At 44.7% G+C, this 23,261-nt stretch overlaps 3 non-coding genes across 3 annotated transcripts; 1 reads left to right on the forward strand and 2 right to left on the reverse strand.

The window, feature by feature from the left end:
- The first annotated feature begins 158 nt into the window (after positions 1-158).
- On the forward strand, positions 159-241 carry trnal-caa (transfer RNA leucine (anticodon CAA)). The gene has a single exon. It is a non-coding gene; the product is annotated as a tRNA-Leu (tRNA).
- Positions 242-3,456: 3,215 nt separating this feature from the next.
- Positions 3,457-3,546, reverse strand: trnar-ccg (transfer RNA arginine (anticodon CCG)). The gene is given in 2 exon segments: positions 3,457-3,492; positions 3,510-3,546. It is a non-coding gene; the product is annotated as a tRNA-Arg (tRNA).
- A 15,921-nt stretch (positions 3,547-19,467) lies between these two features.
- On the reverse strand, positions 19,468-19,549 carry trnas-gcu (transfer RNA serine (anticodon GCU)). The gene has a single exon. It is a non-coding gene; the product is annotated as a tRNA-Ser (tRNA).
- Positions 19,550-23,261: the final 3,712 nt, after the last annotated feature.

Genomic DNA, 23,261 nt, shown 5'->3' on the forward strand with positions numbered 1-23,261 from the left:
CTCGCTTTCTTCCATACTCTTGAATTTTAATTTTGAAAATCCTTTCCGGTTAAAATTCGCCGAATTAAAAATTACATTATTCACACTCTCCCGTTCTCTCGGCTGTCAGCATCACTTGCTCCTTTAATATGTGATATCAACTCGAGTTCCCTGCGGGAGCTACGATGGCCGAGTGGCTTAGGCGTTGGATTCAAAATCCAAAGGGCGTTTCCCCGCGTAGGTTAGAACCCTGTTCGCTGCTGGTTTACATTTACCCGAGAGGTTACTATCAAATTTCACACCAAAGGGATTGGCTGAAAATCATCAGCCTTTGCGGTTAAACCGAATGCCTTCTGCTGTTGCATGGACGTTGGGGCCTACATTAATATCCACGTTTGTTCAGCAGGTCAGACAGCATCCATAGAGACTGAGGATGAGTCAACATTCTTGGTCAGCGACCTTCCAGCGAGGAACGAAATATCACTGAGCAAGAAAACAGATCGATGTTATTTTGTCGACATTCTCAGATTGTGTTTGAGGCGAAACATAAAACTGTTTGGGTGGATCGAGTCCGAAGCGGTCATGAGGATCCGGGTACAACGGAGGAGCAGCTGAGTGATTTCTGTCCAAGGTGGACTCTGTCTGAGCTGTCCGCAGATGGATCAAAGACATTGCATGGCCCATTCCGTTGCTGTCATATTTATACATTTTCTTTCAGAAGGCACTTTACCTTCCATTTTAGATATTTTTCTAAGCACCTGAATTAGCAGACGGTCTTTGATTCAGGTATCACATCAGCAGATAATGTGTAAAACTAAACTTCAGGGATTGGGAGTAATGTACTGGCATGGCTTGAAAACTGGTTGAAGGAGAGGAGAATGAAGGTAGTGATCCGATAGTCAGGACATTAAAATAGACAGTCAGATGAGGAACCAGAATGCAACATTTGGAAGTTTGCCGACCGCGCAACACTGGGTGGGACTGTGAAGTGTGAGGAGGATTTTTGTGAGGATGTGTTGTGAGGATCGAAGGAAGATTTTGGACAAGCTGACCGAGAAACATTTGGCGTTCTGTCTGACTTTTCGGTGAAGCGCGATAAAAATATGTAGAATTGAACACATCAGATCTGGTTTCACAGAAAATACTTGCGAACGATTCGTTTTGCCTGTAAAACCAGGCCCAATAACGACAGACGACACGACACACCCAAAAATAACAGCAAATTACGAGTCCAACTCACACAGACCCAGAAGGACCCCATCCATTTCTGACCGGGCAAAGACCGAATCAAACGTCACAGTGTTCATTCTGGAGGTTTGGCGGATTAAATGGAAAAAATCTCAACATTCAAAAATTGCCGCCCTGAAATTGTATTCATGTAATCTCAATATCTTCGAGCCATCGTTACCCTGTAACACAAACCTGGGATGATTTGTGAATGTGCTTCCATGTCAATACGCCGGAGAAGACTGTTGAACACTGACTTGCACCATTTGCTTATTTGTCAGAATAATCCAGGTGGACAAACTTCGAATCAGGTAGTTTCTCGCCACGGCAATCTCTTGGGCGAGAATGATACCGAAAGTACGATGAAATAAAATATTATTTCATGCAGCAAATAACTGGGTCGCAGTGACTTCGCCAGCAGGGAAGGAGAATCAAATCCAGTGTTCAGCTGGGAGCTGTATCAGTCTCTGGAATGAAAAAAGTAAAATGAATCACGTTGCCGAAAGCTTTGAGTTGCGTCCGGTTGAGGAGGAGTCGCTGGGTGGGTCTCACAATGAGAGAGTGGACGCTCGATTGTCAAAATGGATCCTTCCCTGCTGCAGCCATTCTGTGATCTTTGTGATTTTGTGCTTTTACTGTGAAGAAATGAAAATCCAGTTTCAGGTTAAGGAAATTGATCAATTAGAACAACTCGTGCAATTAAGCCCTGTGTATTTCCTTATCATGAAGAATAGCGCGGAACGCAAGGCACTGCCGTTGTCCGTGAGGACAATCCGGTCGCTAACCTTTCTTCAGAGCAGTATATCAGCGCTGGTTCAAGAAAGATAAAATGCACCTGCTAGGGAAACAATACTGGAACGTCATGGATCACAAAGGGTCCGGAACTGGTACAATTCATTGTGGGACTTTAAAAAAACGGTGGTATCATTGATTAATTGACCACTTGATACAACTCAACGTGGTCATGACTGGGATCAGTTTCATTATGAAATCAGTCCCTGCCCCGAGATATTAAAGCATCCTCAATTTCTGCTGATTTCGAGGCAATTTTCTGTATCCAATTTCCTTGAGCCATAATTTGACAACGTTCCCAAATCTTTCTGCTTCGATTGAATACGCGCTGATTGTCACCTTACTGTGCCACACATTTCCAGGATGTTCGTGTATCGTATGACGGCAATGACACTTTTAAATCAGAAGACCTGCCCTCCATCAAACTGCACGGTTGCACTCCACAGAGAAATACAGACCAATCCATACAAGACCACGAGGAAATGGACTCTATTTAACAACGTGTAGCTTCCAATGAGCTTGAACGGGCTGACCAAAACCTCTGTGGGATGTGTGGAGATTTGGTTCATGAATTCCTTCCCAAAACACACTCCATTTTCATTCACAAACAAATCACTGCTGCAATGCACGCTCATCACAAAGTGAAACAACGCGTATTTCCAGTTAATAAGTTCTCCAAACTCTTGCCGTAACAAACTGACCGAACAATACGATGACCTCACAAGTGATACGGGGACGTGCAGGTGTGCTGACATCCAGAACTGCGGAACAAATCTGTGGGCACAAACAGTGGACTTGTGCAAGTTGTGGTAATGACTTTTTCCGGTGTTTCTTTCACTCACTCAGTTACAGAGAATTGCACACGGCAAACTGACAGCTGAAGGAAAAACGGCCAAATCAATGCATGTTTCCGTCAGAAAGTGACCTACAACTGGAAACAATCTGATCACCTCCCTTGGCGTTGATATCGTCCCACTCATCTACAATACACAAGCTAAGACTACTTTGGCTACTCTTCACCAGAGAATGAAAAAGGGCTCGACATCATTCAGTGGATGCATTGCATATACATCCGGGCTACGCACACAACACCTCCAGAGCCCACGGCCTTAGCCGATGATCATGAAAAGAACAACAGGTGTATTGGGAAAACGACCGCATGCTATTTCCCCTTCATGTCGTTTATCGACCTGATGGGAAATATTCTGCACTTCAATGCTTCAAGTGACATGATAGTCGCCATTCGATCTGGTCATCTCTGTCGGACCACAGAACACTCCTTCCCGCAGTTAACGTTCACTGACATGTATGTCCAAACATATCCAACAACGAGGCTCAGATTCCAAACAGACAGCACCCGAGCTCAAGATTGAACTTGCATCCCTGGGGCTGTGAGCAAACTTCTGCGCTCATTAAAATTCGAAGCAGGCAATAAAGTTATTTTAGATCAACGGTAAACGACCGTGGCAGGATTCGAACCTGGAGTCTTCTGATCATTCCAACATTTGTTACCGGAATCAGACGCCTTCTCCATTAGGCCACACGGTCGCTGGCACCACAGACGAGTGAATACAGTCCTCACCACGTCCAGACACAGCGCCTTTATACTGTCTGACAGTTTCCTCAGATCTAAAACATGGAACTCCGTCCCTGACAGCATGTGGGAGAACCATCACAAGAATTATGGCAGCGTTTCATGAAGTCCAGCACCTTCCCATTGGACAATGAATGCAGGCCTTACAAACCGAATTAAGTGAACGCATGAAAATCTTGGAAAATGATGCACACAGACAATCGGGTAAAGGAACCTTAGATGTCACAAGAGATGTTGATCTTAATCAAGAAGAATACAAAATAAGCGTATGTAAAATTTCGGAAGCTAAATTCAAAGGAACTCCGAAAATTTTAAAGAAGCTGGAAAAGAAAGCAAGAATAGAATTAGGAAAGTCAGGAGGGGCCACGAAGGGTATTTGGCCAGTTTTATTAAGGAGAATCCTAAGGTATCTTATATATCCATCAAGAGGAAGACCATAAATGGTGAGGTGGTAGGACCACTCTAAGATAAAGGAGGGAACATTTGCTTCCGGGGGGGGGGAGTATGTGGGCGATTTATTAAATGAATACATTGCGTCGGTATTTACCAAGGGGAAGGACGTAGTGGATAGTGAGATCATTGTGGAGCATGCTGATATGCTGGAGCATTTTGAGATAAACAAAGAGCTAATGTTGTGATTCTTAAGAAACATTATAGTGGCTGACTCCCCAGGGCCCGATGGGGTATACTCAAGGTTATTGAGAGAGGCGAAATTGCTGGAGCATTGACAGAGAACTTCGTGACCCTCTCCAGACACAAGAGAGGTCGCATTGGACTGGCGAGTAGCCAATTGTTTAATTTAATTAACGAAGGGAAATGGGGATAATCCTGGAAACTATGGACCGGTGAATCTCACGTTAGTGGCAGGGAAGCTATTGTCGAAGATTCCGAGTGATAGGATTTATGAACATTTTGACAACCATGGCCTAATTAGGGACAGTCAGAATGGCTTGGAGCGGGGCAACTTAATTGAGATTTCTCGAGGAGGTGACGAGGGTGATTGATGAAGGTGGAGCTGTGACTGTTGTCCACGTGGATTTAACTGAGTGGATTGACAAGTTCCCTCATGGTAGGTTCATCAAGAACTTTAAAGTTCATGGCGTCCACGGAAACTTGGCTGTTTTTAATTCAGAAGTGGCTTGCTTATGGAAGACAGAGGATAGTGATAGATGGGACTTAATCTGGCGGGAGGCCCGAAACAAGTGGTGTTCTGCAGGAATCCGAAATGGGACCTCAGCTGTGTGTGATACATAACAATGACCTGGAAGAAAATTTGGATGGGTGGGCTGGTGTATTCTCAGTCTATACGAAGATTGGTTATGTTCTGGATACGGCAGAAGATTGCCAAAGAATGCCACGGTATACATACATTTGCGGGCTGCACCCAGAACACTCTGCGCAAAATATGCATTTCGTTGTGTATTTCAATGTACATGCGATTAAGAAAGGCATGTAATCCAATCCAATCTAATCATATATATATACAGCGGCATGCAAAAGTTTGGGCACCCCTGGTCAAAATTTATGTGAATAGCTAAGCGAGTAAAAGACAACCTGATTTCCAAAAGGCATAAGGTTAAATGTGGCACGTTTCTTTAATATTTCAAGCAAGATTACTTTTTATTTCCAACTTTTACAGTTTCAAAATAACAAAAAAAGGAGAAGAGCCCAAAATCTGTGGATAGACCTCAAAAGAGCAGTGCATGTAAGTCGGCCCAAGATTCTCACAGAATTAGATGCCTTTTGCAAGGAGGAATGGGCGTAATACACCAAACAAGAATTGAAAGACTTTTAGTTGGCTATAGAAGCGTTTACAAGCTGTGATAGTTGCTAAAGTACTGAACATGCAGGTTGCTCAAACTTTTGCTTCAGGCCCTTTTCCTTTTTTGTTATTTTGAAACTATAAAAGATGGAAATAAAAAGTTATAGGTGTAAATATTTATATAAACTTATTCAGTTGCAGATAGTTGCGGGGAAATAGCAGATGCAGTACAATCCGGCGAAATGTGGGAGGATTATCTCCCTTAGCACGTTGGGAGAGCAAATGTACAGGGACATTGCACAGTTACTTGCAGGACCCATAACAGTGTTGATGTACAGAGAGAACTTGGGGTCCAAGTCCATAGCTCCCTGAAAGAGGTTATATTGGTTGACAGGGATGTGAAGAATGCATATTACATACTTACCTTTGTTTGTCCAGGTTTTGAGTTCAGGAGTGTGGATGCTGTGTTGCAACTTTATGAAATTCTGGTTAGGACGCATTCTATTCTGGTCACCTCATTACAGGAAGGAAGTGCAGCCTTTGGAGGGTGCCGAGGAGGTTCATCAATATGCTGCCTGGATTAGAAGGCATATGTCATCAACAGGGGTTGGACAAACTTGGGCTGTTTTCTCCGGATCGGCCGAGGCAGAGGGCACCTGATAAATGTTTATAAAATTATGAAAGGCAGGTAAAGAGGTGATCCTTACCCGAGGTCGCAATGTCCAATATCAGAGGACATGCATTTACGGTGAGGGGGTGATTTCAAAGATGCGTGGGGCAAGTTCTTTTGAACGGAACGTGGTGGGTGCCTGGAATGCTCTGCCAGGCCTGGTGGTGGAGGGACATATGATAGAGGAATTTAAGAGGGTCTTGGATGTGCATAAGAACGTGCAGAGAATGAATGGGCATGGACATTTTGTAGGCAGCAGGGATTCGTTAATTGAAATACTATTTCAATTAGTTCAGCACAACATTGTCGGCTGAAGCGCCCTTTCATGTGTGTACTGTTCTATGTTCCATGTTCAATGTTCTGTGTTATATGTTTATATCACCAGGCAAGCAGACTACCTTCAGTCTGAATCATCAGCACAATTTTTGTTATTTCTTACTGGGCCCATTCCCTTCAACCCCGTCCAGCCACAGTGAATACCCGGTGGGTTGGGCCGGAGACTTGAAATCTGTTGTGAATTTCAGGGAAGTCACGAACTCTGTTCGCGCAATTCACGTTCAGTGGAGTGGAAGTTCGGCAGGTTTTCTTCATTGGTGCCTGAACTGAAATGAAGCAGAGAAATAGAAATCTACTACTCCATCGTTTCTCTCAGAGGCGCCTGCAAACCCAAATGTTTCTTTCTGTGTGTTTGCCTGTCTGTCTATCTGTCTCCCTATTTCTCTATCTCTATGTCTCTCTCCATCTGTCTGTCTATTTATCTCTCTATCTGTCCGTCTCTCTCTTTCACTTCCGCCCCTATCAGATATGCTTCCCTTTAGCTCCATTGGACACCTTGACTGCATCATCAGCACAATCCTGCATTGATTCCGAAGAGATGTTCACATTTCAATCCACTTCTCGTAACTATTGGACATTGACGCAGTGAACGGGGAACAGCCATACTGTATACACCTTGCCTGAACAAACCATGAAAGTCGCTGCACAGTTTGAAGTGAACACTGTTATGAAACGAGCAACATGCATGGAGACTGAAACTGAGTCAGATACTTTGCTTCAGTGTTCACCAGGAAGAGAGAGTGACGTTGATATTTGTGAGGATGGTGTACAACAGGCTGATACGCTAGGGCATGTCGACGTAAGGAAAGAGGATGTGCTGGAACTTTCGAAATACATTAGGATTTTTAAGTCACCGTGTCCAGACGGTATATATCCAAGGTTATTACAGGAAGCGAGGGAAAGGAATGCTGCGCCTTAGGTGATGATCTTTGCGTCCTCACTGCCTTAGGAGTAGTGCAAGATGATTGGAGTGTGGCAAATATTGTTCCTTTGTTTAAGAAAGGGAGTAGCGATAACCCTGGGAATTACAGACCACTGAGTATTATTTCACTGGTGGGAAATCGTTGGATGAAATTCTTAGAGACAGGATGTATGAGCATTTGGATAAGCATGGGCTGATTCGGTATGGGTATTGGTATTGGTTTATAGTTGTCACTTGTACCGAGGTACAGTGATAAAACTTGTCTTGCAGATCGATCGTACAGGTCAATTCATCACACAGTGCATTCACATAGAGTTAGGAAGGAGTGCATTGAGGTCGTACAGGTAAAAATTCTGTAATCTTCAGAGAAAAGTGTCAAAGGTGCAGAGAAAATGCAGTAAAATAAGGTGCAAGGTCACAACAGGGGAGGTCCTGAGGTCAAGAGTCCATCTAATAGTATATGGAAACCGTTCAATAGTCTTATCACAGTTGGATAGAAGCTGTCCTTACGACTGATGGTATGTGCCCTCAGGCTCCTGTATCTTCCACCTGGAAGTGGATAGGAGAGCGAATCAACTGGGTGGGTGGGGGCTTCGATAATTCTGGCTGCTTCGCCAAAGCTGCAAATGGTAAAGGCCGTGTCTAAGGAGGGGAGGCTGGTTCCCACGACGCCCTGGGCTGTTTGCAAAACTCTCTGCAGTTTCTTGCGGTCCTGGGTAGAGCAGTTGCCGTAGCAAGCCGTGATAAGTCCAGATAGGATGCTTTCTATGGTGCATGGATAAAAGTTTGTAAGTTTCAAAGGGGACAGACCTAATTTCATTAGCCGCCTGAGGAAATAGAGGAGTTGGTGAGATTTCGTGGCAGTGGCATCTACGTAATTTGACGAACACAGGCTATTGGTGATGCTCACTCTCAGGAACTTGAAGCTGTCAACCCTCTCGACGTCAGCGCTGTTGATGTAGACAGGAGCATGTACACCACCCTTTACCTGAAGTCAATCATCAGCTCTTTTGTTTTGTTGACATCGAGGGAAAGGTTGTTGTCATGACGCCATTCCACTAAGCTCTCTATCTCCTTCCAATACTCTGAGTATTGCTGTTTGAGATACGGCCTAAAACGGTGGTATCATCTGCAAACATGTAGATGGAGTTAGAGTAGAATCTGGCCACACAGTAATGAGTATGTAGGGAGTAGAGTAGAGAGCTAAGGACGCAACCCTGTGGGGCACCAGTGTTGAGAATAATCTGTTGTAGGTATTGCTGTCTATCCTCGCTGATTGCGGTCTGTTTGTTAGAAAGTCAAGGATCCCCTTACAGAGGGAGGTGTTGAGTCGTAGGTCTCGGAGTTTGGTGACGTTTGCTTGGGATTATAGCAATGAAGGCAGAGCTGTAGTCAATAAACAGTAGTCTAACGTCGGTGTCTTTACTGTCCATATTCTCCAGAGCTGAGTGTCGGGCCATGGAGATGGCGTCCGCTGCAGATCTGTTCTGGCGACAGGCGAATTGCAGTGAGTCGAGATAGTTTGGGAGGCTGCAGTTGATGGGTGTCATGACCAGCCTCTCAAAACACTTCATGATAATGGATGTCACAGCTTCTGATCGGCAGTCATCAAGGCATATTACCTTGCTCTTCTTCGGTACCGGGATGATAGTGGTCTTCTTAAAATAAGTGGGAACCTGAGATTTAGGCAGGGAGATTTTGAATAACTCTGCAAAGAATTCCACCAGTTAATCAGCACAAAATATGAACACACGGCCAGGGACAACATCTGGGCCAGATGCTTTCCTCGTGTTCACTCTTCGAAAGACTGATCTTATGTCATCAACGGTGATCACGGGTTCAGTTTCATTGAAGGCTATCATGGCAGCTGGTGACAATCCATTTCACTTCTGTTCAAAACGCGTATAGAATGCGTCCGTCTATGCGTTGCTAACTATACAGCCCGTCCTCGTCTTGTCGCCCGGTATGGCATGTAAGCCCTGCCATAACTGACGGCTTCTGGGACTCTAATTTGAGTCGGTATTGCCTCTTGGCATTCCTGATAGCTTTCCGAAGCTCATATCTCTTGTTCAGGTCAGGATCATCAGATTTGTGTGCAACAGTCCTCGACTTCAGAAGGGAGTGGATCTCCCGGTTCATCCATGGATACCTGTTTAGGAACCACCTTATTATTGGCTTTGTGAGGGGCATGTCGTGCCTCGCGAGCCTGATTGAATTATTTGAGGATGTGACAAAGCACATTGAGAAATGTAGAACAGTAGATGTGGTGTTCATGGATTTTCGTAAGGCGTTTGATAAGGTTTCTCATGGAAGTCTCATTCAGAAAGTTAGAAGGATGGGATCCAGGGAAACCTGGCACTGTGGATTCAGAATTGGATCGCTAATAAAAGACAGGGCGTGGGTGTAGATGGACCGTATTCTGCCTGGAGGTCGGTGACCAGTCGTGTTCCGTGGCGATCTGCCTGAGACCCCTGCTCTTTGCGATTTTTATAAATGACTTGGATGAGGGTGTGGAAGAGTGGGTGAGTTAGTTTGCGTATTATACAAAGGTTGGTGGCGTTGTGGATAGTGCAGAAGGTTGCTGTAGATCACAACAGGATATGGATAAAATGCAGTGCTGGGCTGCGAAGTTGCAGATGGAGTTCAGCCTGGAGACATGTGAAGTCATATACTTCGGGAGATCAAGTTTGTAGGCAGAATAGATAGCAGTGTGGAGGAACAGAGGAATCTTGAAGTTCACGTCCATAGATCCCTCAAGGTTGCCATGCAGGTCAATAGGGTTGTTAAGAAGGTGTATGGGGTGTTGTCCTTCATTAGTGGAGGTATTCAGTTCAAGAGCCGTGATGTAATATTGCAGCTCTATAGAACTCTGGTTTGACAAAACTTGGAGAATTGTGTTCTGTTCTGATCGCCTCATTTTAGGAAGGATGTGTAATCCTTGGAGATTGTGCAGAGGAGATTTCCAGGATGCTGTCTGTATTGGACAGTATGTCTTATGAGAGAGGTTGGGTAAGCTGGGACATCTGTCTTTGGAGGGAAGGAAGATGAGAGGTGACTTGATAGAGGTGTATAAGTTAATAAGAAACACCGATCGTGTGGACAGTCAGAACTTTTTACCAGGGCGACAATAGCTAACAGGAGGGGACATAATTTTAAGGTGATTGGAGGAAGATATAAGGGGGTGTCAGAGGGAGGATTTTACATAGAGAGCGGTGGGTGCGTGCAACGCCCTGTCGGTAGAGATTGTGGCTGCAGAAACCTCAGTGACATTTAAGAGACTCTGAGATAGACATATGAATAATAGAGAAATGGAGAGTTATGTGGGAGGGAAGGGTTAGATAGATCTTAGAGCAGGAGAAAATGATGGTATAACATTTTAGGCCGAAGGGCCTGTAAAGTGCTGTAATATTCTATGTTCTGGTTGATGATCTTCCGTGGCGGTAGAAAATTTTGTTGACACTCTGCCAGGATCAAAATCTCTCCTGACCTTCATCACATTCACAGATACATTTTGATTCAAACCATGAAGCATTTCAGATGTGTTCTTGGAAGCGGAAGCAAAGAAACTGCAAGGTGGATTATACAAGTTGCCTGAGTGGCTAAATGCATGGCAGAAACGATATCTCGTGGATAAATGTGAGTTTATCCATTTCGGAGCAAAAAGAATGAAAGGTCGGGTATTGTTTACATGGTTCCAGTTTTGGAAATACTGTCTTCTTAAGGCATGCGGGTGATTTTTTTTACACCAGTCACTAAATTCAGCTGATAAGGCTTTGGATATATGAACATATATTGAAAGAAAAATTGAGTACAGGCGCTGTATTTCTCACTGCAATTATATTGGGTGATTCAGAGACCACAGCTGGAGTGTTTCGTGCAGTTTCGGTCACATGACTTGAAAATGGAAACTATTCCAAACAAGAGAGGTCAACGAAGATTCATCAGGCTGATTGCATACCTCGTTGAATGTGGCAATGTAACCAGATACAACACCAAAGAAGGCATCTGGTATGCTTGCATTCGTTGCTCGGAGCATCGGATATCATGTCAGAAAGTCATTCTGCAATTTTATAAATCCTTGGTTTGGCCACACTTGGACTATTGCGTGCAGTTCCGGTCAGGAAGTCCTTGGAAGCTCTGGAAAAGGATGCAGAATCAGTTTACAAGGATGTTGCCTGGATTAGAGGGTAATAAATAAAAAACGAGGTTGAATAAAGCTGGATTTATTTTTTTGGAGCGTGGGTGGCTGCGGGGAGAACTCACAGAATTGTGTAAAACCATGAGACGCAGAGAAAGGGCAGATATTTTGAACCAAGGCAGAAATGTCGAAAATGAGTGGGCGTGATTCGATGTGAGAGGCTGATGTTTAAAGGGAATGTTCGGGACAAATGTCTTTTCCACGGAGGGTGGTAGATGCCCTCAGTGCGCTGTCGGTAGTCGTAGTAGAAACACCTTGGATTGTGGCGTTCAAGACGCCTTTGGATAGGCAGGTGAATATGTTGGGAATGGAGAGATATGGCTCATGTGCATCTTGATGGGATCAGTTAAATCATAGTGGTAACTGACATTGTGAGCCTAAGGGACTGTTCCTGTGCAGTACTCTTCCATGTTCCATATCCTTTGAGGAGACAATGGGATCAACAATGAATGTATTCACCAAGGTTGGAGGAAAGAGAGAAGATTTGGAGAGGTGGAAAATTCCGGCAGGTTTCGACGGGTTCAATACAGGGAGGACGTGTTCCGTGGCTGCGGAATCTGGAACCAGAGGACACGTTTTGAGAATCAGCGGCACACCGATTGTGAATGTGACGGAGATAAAGTTCTTCTCTCAGAGGGGGATCAATATATGGAATTCTCCATGAGAAGGGGCTCTAGAGGACAAGTTGCTGAACATATTTGGGAAGGTGGTAGACAGATTACTGGACCCAAAAGGCATGAACGGCTTTGGGTCGTGAGACAGAATATGTACTGAAACGAAGGTCACAATTGCCGAATCACACATTTATCTCGCCAGACTTACACTTTTCTGAGTGTCTGATCAATAGGGGACGCGATCCATCAGCGTGCATTTTATTGCTTTGACTCATTGCCCCTGCCCAGTGTCCGTTTCAATCCTCATTTTCACCTCATCCAGTTGTAACTTGTGTTGTAGCTTTAGTGTAAGGGCTCTCTCACCATCGAGTGAGGGAAAGTCTGACAGAAGTGTAGCTAACTTATCAAAGAGTTAATGACTATGATACAATCAGACGTGCAATGTTGTCCCAGTTTTATTCTCACCGTTTATTGGTTTAGAAGCCTAAATTCTTCAGAAATTGCTTACTGTATTGCAAGCCTAACTTGTGAGTTTGAAGCAAATGTCTTTGCATCACTGCGAACCAAGCAAAATGTAGAAGGATGTAAAACTCGTCGAATAAAGTCGGCACATGGGCAGCAGCGAACCGTTTGACAGAATCGGAGTATTGAGGCTGAGCCTGCTTTTCGTGTTACAGAGATGTATCAGAAACCAGAATTTCGTCTTGGATCCGAGTGAAATGTGCTTAACAGATTCTATCAATTTTTCGCCACGTTCTCTTCGAAAAATATCGCTTGTTTTGTGGATAAACATGGTGCAGCACAAGCGGAACAGGCAAAGTTGTTGACGCGCTGCTCAGGTGCCTGAAGTAATGTTAATGTTTCTGGTTTCCTTTTCTAATACCAGGGGAAGAATCTCCCTGATACATATGAAGCCTGTCTCTGTAAAGCGCTGTCAGTTGGATTCCAGCACAGAGGACATCACATCACATCTCCGCCAGGATGAGAGTTCCACTCAGCGCGTATCCGTTTTCCTTGCTGCCTCCAATCGCGCAGACAGAAATTATTTATTACTCGATTATAGCAGCCTTTGGAGTTCCAGTAAGTGATTACATTCAGTTATGAAAGTTACGAATCGGCGATACAAGTTTCCCCCCGTTATTAACCAGGCACCAATCCGAAGTTTTGTTTTCTTGCCTGCAAATAATTTTAGGCGAAATGAGCAGTGGCCGTTTCTTCCTGAATATATGTTTAATGGGAAAAATATTCCGTTTTTGCAAGTCTTTCCATCATATGTCGTTGTACTGAACATCCCCGCAGTGAGTAAAACTGATGCTACTCACTTTATTATTTCAAAGGATCAACTGATCACCCCTTCCTCCCGGTTACTCTCGGTAGTATCTCGTAACGACTACCTTATTCTCAATTTGAAAGACGATCTATTTCCCTGTTGCTGAGTACAGGCACGTCTCCACCCGCTGATGACTGCACACATACTTGTGAGTGTGGACTGTTAGGAGAGTGACGGCAGTGCCATTGATCAGGAGATCCCGCCTGTTTGAAAGGGAAGTACAGGACTCTATCCACAGTCATCCCAGCCCCTGGCGACGGTAGATTTGCACTCAGAGCAGGAACACAGATTCACAGCCTGATCCACTCAGCTGAAGGGTTAATATACATCTCGCATTTCGCTTTCCAAGCGGTGGGAGACAACTGCCTCCTGCAACAACTCTTCCTGCAGCAATAGCGCTGCTGCAAGGGATCTATTGCACGTCGATCAAATGCCTGGATTTCTCGCTTCACTTCAGACAAACACTTTCATTTCATGACCAAACCCTTGAAACATGATACTGGACCTACAGCGCTGAACGTTTGTCCGCCCTCTTGAAATACTGCATCCTGTAAACTTATTTTCAAATCACCGTTATTTTGATACATCTGTAATATCTCCCAAAGGACCTACAGCCGCTTTTCCAAATACCCTTCCACTCCACCTCCCACACGCCCTTTTCTCATGACTTGAATATTTTCAGTTTCTGGCACAAGCACGAATTGAGTCTGTCGGATCCCGACTCTCTTCGTGGAGATATCTTTAACTCTTCCACTTCCCCTGTCTTCCGTTTACCCTGGTCATCTCTATTCTTCTGCACCATGTCGATGATTATTGCTCCTGGGTAGTCAATACTTATCCAATCTCTCTCTATTAGTCTCCAGATGCTGCCAACAATCTGTGCACTCCTTGCGGCAAATGCCTCAGTTCCGACAGGCGGCGTCATTTCCTCTATTTGTTCTGCTCGTTTCCATTTTCCCATTTCCCGCCCCCGCTCCGCCCATTCTGGCGTCACAGTCCTGTCTGTGTTCGTCGGCCCTGGTGGGGATGATCACTTCTCCCATTATCCACCGTCCACGATGTGTGTTATTTTTTAAGGTCACACGCGCTCTTTCGAAAATATAACATACTCGAAAAAAAGAATAAAAACGCTAACACCTGAGCTGTGTATCACCATCCACGCCAGGGAGAAACAGTGACTTATTGCTGACACATCACTCAGTGTCGTTCCCTTGGTCCACCTCCGGACCTGTATCGGCACTGTCCCATTCAGCCCATTGGCCTCAATATTGCGGATCAGCAATGTTCGTACGACTTTGCCAACAATTTTGTTTTGAATCCACGAGGCAACGTCCCCGAGGCTCTTTCGTCATTCTTTACCTCAGAACTCATCATCGGGTCAGTCTAACAGGATTTCTCAACAACGAATCTGTTCGTTATTTAAACTCATTCTCAACCTACAAAGGGCACCGATCCCTTTACACGCACTGCTGTGCCTTCGCACTCAGACTGAATTTATTATCGAGATGCTAGCTGATCCGTCAGTTGCATCGTCACTGCCAAAACTCTCGTTGTTCATCTTTCCAAAGTTCACTCCTGGTTTTTACAGTTTGATTCCTGACCGCATGTTTTAACACTGTGTTTCACCGTGAGATAATTTTCTCAGCCGTGCATTGAGAAGATGATTTAAAATCCAAAACACTCCAATCACTCGCCATCCATGCCCCCTCCACTGTTGCTCAGGCTTGAGTCCTGTTCGGACCACGCCAGTAACTTCATCTTCCCCGCTGTATTTCTGCTGATGTTACTGTTCTCCAGATCATTTAGCTATTGGCAATTTCCTCAAACATGCATTACATTCTTCAGCTCTTCCCAGCAGTTCAGTTACCATGTGGGAGACTCACCAAGAAAGTTCTCGGTGACGACGTTTCGTCCATTCTTTGTCTTGCTTAGTTTTCAATGTGGTGCATAACATTAAATGTTTGTGTTACTAGTTGTTTCAGTGAGCAGTTCCACCGCAAATAAAGTGTGTGTGCTCAACCGCGATCTCAGAGTGAAGTCGTGTATTCAATGACAACTGTAACTGAATCTATGTATGCATTGTGACTGACGATTTCCAATTGTTGACATTTCACAGCGAACGTGGTGTCGATTGTGATCCTGTCCCGGGGAAAATGCGGCATCTCCAAATGTGTCTCTCGGTACCTCGTGGCCGTGGCAGCAGCAGATCTGTAGGTCGTTGTCAGTGACGTGATACTGTACCGGTTTAATGACTTCTATTTCCAAACAAGTTTCCTGTTCATTACACAAGTGTGCTCATTCCATAAAGTGTTGAATCATGTCGTCACCGACATTTCCGTGTGGTTGATACTCGCTTTCACATTTGATCGACATGGTTATAGCGACAATGTGTCCACTCTTATGTTGTAAAAATATTCCCTGGTACTTTGCATTTGAACCTTTAGTTACTGAGCACTACTTATCTTGGGGCTGTCATGGAAAACAAGAAGTGTATACTGAACCCGCATGGGTGGCATTCACCTGGATTCACCGCTGTCTGACCCCTCTGCTTCCAATGTTCTTGATCACGCTGCTCAATACTCTGACAGTCGGCCACATTTTAGCTGCCAGTCGTGTCCGCAAGAGTCTGATAGGCAGCAAGACTGATGCGAATCACAATGATGGCGAGATGGAAAACCGAAGGAAATCCATCATCTTCTTTGCTGTATTAGCCAACTTCAATGTTGCTTTGGATGCCGTATTTGATATTTTTCTTGTGGATGCAAATTACTAAGCGCTATTATTCAACCAGTTTCACTTACCCGATGTTTATGGCGGACCAAGCCAGCTACATGCTCCTGCTTCTGAGCTGCTACACAAACACTTGTATTTACGCAGTGACTCAGACAAAATTCAGAAGGGAACTGAAGAACTTGATGGGATATCCGATGAGAATAATATTTAAATATGTTAAGGATGGAAAATGTTGAAAATATTGCAGCAATTCCGAGCACGACATCTTAACGGCATTTATTCTCCCATATCCTCTGAGGCCCGTCTGTTTCAGACACATCTGAGGGCAAATAATTCTTATTTATGTATTTTCAGTTGTTGAACGCGACAGAAGTTTTGGCCTTTGGTAAATGCTGAGGGACCAAGTTGTCGTGGATTTAAGTCATAATGCAACACATAAATATATACCAAAACTTGTCTTGTCGTTTATTCTGATAGGAAAATACAAAGTTCTGCCCTAACTCACCATCAGGGCTCGGGGAAAACAAGTGCGAAAATAAACATTTAATGCATTTAGAAGGAGGGGTCATGCAAACGTGTGCGGATCCGCTTCAGGTAAGTAAAGGTAACATGTTGCTTTCGCTTTTTCCTTTCCTGGCGCCGCCCTCGCGATCAGCAGCAGCGCTGCGCTCATTTATTTTGGAATTTTTGGAATACAGTTTTTTGTCGTGAATTCACTCGTGTCTCAGGACTGTGGTTTCTGCCGTGAGTCAAATGGACTTATCGGAGAGAAATGCTAGTCCCAACGACAATATCTCCGTCTGATTTACCATCTTAGTTTATTTCCCCTGGAGCGTCGGAGGCTGAGCGTCGGCCTGACAGAAGTATATGCAAAGAGGACAGACATGGATAGGATACAGAGTCTGAGTATTTTACCCCAATGGAAATGTCAAATAGTCTAGGGCAGAGATTTAAGGTGAGGGAGACAGTTGAAAGGAGATTTACAAACCAAATCTGTCAAGCAAAGATTGTTCGGATCCCAAAACGCGCCGCCAGGTGATGAGATGGAAGCTGATGCAACTGATGCAATAGCAACTTTTCGGAATCATTTGGGCAGACACATGAACGGGCAGGTAATAAAGAGATGGAGACCATTTGCAGGCATAATGGTCGGTAGAGATATTGTGGGACGAAGGACCTGTTCCTGTGCTGTACCGTTCTCTGTCTGTTTTATGCATCCTCCCAGTTTGAAAAGGTGATTCCACAAATCACATGGCTGGAGTCATTTTACAGAAGGTTGGTATTCAAATTTATGAATATATGAATTGCTTAAAACCAAAAATGGAATCAAGTTGATAATGTGTGTGTGTGTGTGTGTGTGTGTGTGTGTGTGTGTGTGTGTGTGTGTGTGTGTGTGTGTGTGTGTGTGTGTGGTGTGTGTTTGTGTTGTGCTACGTCTGGACAGGGTGTAGAGTAAGATCTGCAGCATGCCGCCCAAATGGAGCATTTCGTTATGAAGAGAAATTAGATTGTCTGTGTTTGCTTTTCCTGAAGCGGAATAGGCCGAGGGGTGACCCGCAGGGTTGCGCAAAATTACAGGAAGGGGGCGGACAGTCAGTGTGTTTTGACTTTGGTACACAGGTCTCAAAAAAGGACATCGTGATCAGTTAGGATGTTTGAAGGGGATCTGACAGGCATTGTTTGCACTAAAGGATGGTTTCAATCTGGAAGCCGCTGCCTCAGGATATGATACAGGCAGACACCTTCCAATAGAAGGTGACGGACCGAATACAGATAATGGTAACAGAATAACTCTCGCAAAGCTTTGCATGTTCCGGGATGGCTGTGGTGTGAGGGGCCTTTTGTTGTGTTGCAGAGCGTTGACCCCATAAGACTGAGTATGTGTCTGGTCACGGGCCACACTGGGGTTGAGAGTTTTAAAAGAGAATAATCCAACCCCATCCAGGTGCTCATTGGACTGGTCACCCCCGGAGTAATAGAAGGACGGACAGGGATTTGAGTAGCAGATGAGCAGTGGACAGGCCGATTGAAGTCATGTTTTTGTCAGCTGTCTCAAAAAATGACACTGAATTTGGTTCCCGGCGGCATGAAAACGCACTGCTTTGTCCAGTTCCACAATATCCAGGAACCGTTTGGCTGCTAAGATTAAAATCGGTTGCATTCAGTGATTACAATTATATATCCATGCATTCGTGTTCTCTTAGAACTCTGAGCGGGAACTAAACAATTGTGTTTTTCGTTTATTTTCCGACCAGAAAATTAAGTACGGGGCAGAAGGACCAGAGGGTGTCGGTTAGAGCAGGTGACCTGACACATTGGGGACTGACAGCAGAGCACATCCGTGTACTGTCTGTGCAGATGGATTCCCAAATTGCGCCATATCTGTGGTGTCCATTCACGGTTCAGTACGAAGCGAAATTTGTTCTGTTCAAACCTTGTTGGCTTTTATTGGAAGGCACAATGCAGGACATGGAATCGATGCTGTCTACTTCCGCTTGAACACAAAAGTGCATCGACGTAACTTCAAATTTAGTTCCACCGTGTGACTACCTGTCAGGGTTTGAAGGAACATCACAGAATTACTTCCGCAAAGACTTTCCTCCTACCTTGTTTTCAAGTATTGAAACTAAGACGGTGAAGGCAATTTTTTCGGTGGCTGACAGCAGCTGCAAATGTTTGATACTGCATTGAGGCGGCTTTATTATGCAGGCATAACTGTGAGTAAATGGGGCAGTATGAAGAACACATCTGCTATTATCTCTTTCTCACCGGGGCAAGAGGTGGAGAGAGAGCGTGAGAGAGAGAGAGAGAGAGAGAGAAGAGAAAGACAAGCAGATAGACAGAGGCAGAGAGACAAGAGACAAAGATAGAGTGAGAGTGTTCTGAGCTATTTTGATGATTTGGAGGGACTCCCACCCGCTCTGTCTTCGGTCCAAAATCGGTGGCTTCGGAGATTCAGCGACCCCGCTATGTACTCAATCGTTCCTCCCCTCCCCTCTGCAGGAAGGTTTCAATTGTAACCACTTCCCAAAATGTGTGCTCGGTTCCCTCTTCAGAATTCTCCCCAGATAACATCCATTCGGTGTTCACCACTGCAAGCAGATGGAAAGAGTGGGACCGGTCGTCACACCATTTCCCTCGACTTTTCATTCCCTTCTCATTCTACCAAATTTCGTGAGAAATTCTTATTGTGAACTTTTCCTCTCATGACTCACAAACCAAAACTGTTTCTGTGACGGTGGGAAAACTTGGAGTCTGGTAAGTGTTTAAATGAACGGGTTAAAATCTCGTTGCTCAAATCAACAGCTCACGACGAGGATGATATTCGAACCCATGCATGCAAAGCACAATGGATCAGCAGTCCATCGCCTTAACCTCTCGGCCACCTCGTCTGTTCCGACTAATCGGCCATTGTTTTGCAACTCATTCAATCTTCTCCATGTCCCACACATTAATTTTTACTTTCTATATTCTGTTAAAAGTTACATTTCTTGTTCATCTTTACCAGAATTTTAATCCGTTCCGAATCCCAAAGGTTTAGCGAATTTTCTAGATTATCGATTTTTATCGATTTACTGCAATCTATAATATCCCCAATCAGTCCTGGCTTAATTGCTTTTCCAACGTTTTTATGCTTCACGATTCATGTATCGTAGATTGAAATATGTACCGCGACTTGTCCATTGTCATGAGATTCAATGCAGTTTCCCACCCTTCCCCAGACAAACTGCCACTGTTTCCGGCATGTCTTCTTTTCCTACATTTGCTGTGAGAGTCAGCTTCAACCTTCTTTCCCCTGGCGAATGAATCCTTCAATCCAGATTGGAATCCGGTGCCAGTTTGGAGTTGAATGTTGAATAAGTTGAGACCTCCGGTCCAAGAACTGTGCTGTGCCGGTCATATCGCCTCCCCTTCTGCGTTGTGCTGAAGTGCATCAGGTCACACTTCCCATTCTCGGCAGTGCAAACACAAGGGCGTTCCCAAGTTCAGTACACTGAGGGATATGGCAAAGCTGCACTGCACGTGCAGTGATATATCGGGAATGAAGTGAAGAATTTGGCCTTTACGAAACGCAAGCAGTGTTATGCAGTTGGAAATTACGAACTTTTGCAAGATACAATGAGATTGACCAGTTTTTGTTTGGAAACTGATTGTGCAATAAAATGCATGAATGGGGGAAGTTCAGGATACGGGCCAAACACAGGCAAATTGGACCTGCTGAGATCAGCACCTCAGTCTACACGGTCCAGAGGAGCCAATGGGCCTGTTACTGTGCAGCTAGAGTCTCTGAGGTTTTCGGTTTGTGGACGGGGCATCAGCTGCATTTAATTGAATAAACGTCTGGTGGTGTCCCGTCCACGCACTTGATTTCCAGATAACAGAGTTTTCAGAATGTTTCTGCCAGGTTTCAAATCAGGAGGCTGTCGCGTGTAAGGTTAATGTGATAACTGCTGCACTAAATAAAGCCCTGAACAATTTCGCGCTTACATCAAGGGCTTTCACAGAACGCTGGCGTGGAAACAGGCAGTTTTCGGAAAGTTTCCTCCTTGTATAAGGTGTCCATCAGTTGGTGAATAAATGGGCTCGTCCGGGGTTTGAAGCCGGGATCTCTCGCCTATTGTACACTTGAGCACCCGAAGCGAAAATCATACCACTAAACCAAAGAGCCCACATCCGGTTATTACATCGCAATTGTGCAATGAAATAGTTCAAATTTAGTTGTTGGAAACCCACTGTCATTCCAGTTGCCGAATGCAGTTGTTACTGTCGAGTAACAACTGCATTCGTTCCTGGAGTTTAGAAACATGAGCGTGACCTTGATCAGAAAATAAGACGTTCAGGGAGCTTGTCAGGTCATACGTTAGGATGTATTTTGTTTTAAGAACGGTACAGTCTAAAACAAGGGGACAGAACACTAAGATGAAAGGATGGATATTTATAACTGAGATTCCAAATAATTTTCTTTCTGCACAGGACAACGAATCACTGGAATTCCATGCCCCGGCCGGCGGTAGAAGCTGGATCATCAGAATTAATTAAAGTGTAGGTGGATGATTACTTGATAGATCAAAAATAGGGGGGTTTGGATAAATGGCCCATAAGAAGAGTTAGGACCGGGAACAACTGGCTCAGCTCCGTCTCACATTCCGCTCAGTTACCTCCAACGTCCTTTCGCTGAACCTGCAAGTCTTCCGTCACCGTCTAACCCTTTCACTCCTGCACTGTCTGTATTTATCTGATTTTCAGTCTCTCTCGACCTGTCAGCTCACACAAGCATTCTCATTCCCCAACTGTCCAACCCACCATTCCCCCTCTGGGCTGCGACTGCATGCACCTTTGCCTTAAGTACGTTTCTGTGGATTTGGGAAACAACGGATATGGAGATGGAACGGGAGAGTGGGGAAAGGATGAACCATGATCTCGCTGACAGGTGAGAGGGACCAGTAGAACTTCGCAAAGGGTGATCGGACAGATAACAAAAAAAAAATTGGGGAAGACGCGATGTAAGAAGAACAGAGTTGTTCAAAGACAGAAAAGAAGAATGAGCGAGGCAATTCTGCCGGCGAGTAGAAGAAAACAGGGTAACCAAAGGGAGGGATAATCAAGATTTAGCATGCTTAACTGTCAGTAGACAGATTCGAACCCACGCCTCCAGTGGAGGCTGCGACCTGAACGGTATGGTTAACTTCGCTATTGCAGTCAATGAAAAGATGAAGGGAAATATCCGGGAATATGAGGTCGTTCAGAACAAAGTCGTTTTCAGCTCAGTGCTGCATTTCAGAAACACCTGATTTTTTTCATGACCGACAGACAGACGGAGAATGGAAAGAAATGGCAACAAGCTGGGCAGGGTTCTTTGAGGAGGTGACGAGGAAGATTGATAGGGGTAGTGCAGTAGATGTAGTCTACATGGATTTTAGTAAGGTATTTGACAAAGTTCCACATGGTAGGTTTCTTCAGTAGGTCAGAGGCCAAGGGATCCGAGGAGGCTTGGCATTGCGGATTCAGAATTGGGTAGCCTGTAGAAAGAAGAGGGTTGTGGTGGACGGAGTGCATTCGGATTGGAGGGCAGTGACTAGTGATATCCCACAGGGATCGGTTCTGGGACCTCTATTTTTTGTGTTATTTATTGATTACTTAGATAGGGTGGAAGGGTGGGTTAGTATATTTTCAGATATGAAGATCGGGAGTGTTGTGGATAGTGTGGAGGGCTGTCGAAGCTTACAGAGGGATATTTATAGGCTGCAGAGCTGGGATGAGAAGTGGCAGATGGAGTTCAATCCTGAAAAGTGTGAGGTGGTACACTTTCGAACGACGAACTCCAAGAAGGAGTACAAGGTAAACGGCAGGATTCCGTGCAATGTGGAGTACCAGAGGGATCTGGGAATTCATATCCACAGATCACTGAAAGTTGCCTCACAGATGGATAGGGTAGTTAAGAAAGCTTATGGGATGTTCGTTTTCATAAATCGTGGGATCGATTTTACGAGCCGCAAAGTAATGCGGTAGCTTTACAAAACTCTGGTTATACCACACTTGGCGGACTGTGTCCAGTTATGGTCGCCTCATTATAGGAAGGATTCGGAGGCGTTGGAGAAGGTGAAGGGGAGATTTACCAGGATGCTGCCTGGATTAGAGAGTATGGATTATGAGAAGAGACTAAAGGAGCTAGGGCTTTACTCATTGGAGAGAAGGAGGATGAGGGTAGACATGATAGAGGTATACAAAATATTAAGAGGAATAGAAAGAGTAAACAGCCAGCACATCTCTCCAGGGCACCCAATGCTCAATACAAGAGGTCATGGCTTTAAAGCAATGGGTGGGAAGTTCAAGGGAGACGTCAAAGGGAGGTTTTTCACCCAGAGAGCGGTTAGTGCATGGAATGCGCTGCCTGGGGAGGTGGTGGAAGCTGATACGTTGATCAAGTTCAAGAGATTGTTACATAAACATATGGAGGTATTTAAAATAGAGGAATATGTGGGAGGAAGGGGTTAGACAGTCTTAGCTGTGGTTTGAAGCTCGGCACAACGTGGTGTACCGAAGGGCCCGTATTGTGCTGTACCTTTCTATGGTTCTATGGTTCTATGGTTAAATGAAAGCAGA

Source organism: Pristis pectinata, chromosome 14, assembly GCF_009764475.1.
Source record: "Pristis pectinata isolate sPriPec2 chromosome 14, sPriPec2.1.pri, whole genome shotgun sequence".
Lineage (NCBI taxonomy): Eukaryota > Metazoa > Chordata > Chondrichthyes > Rhinopristiformes > Pristidae > Pristis > Pristis pectinata.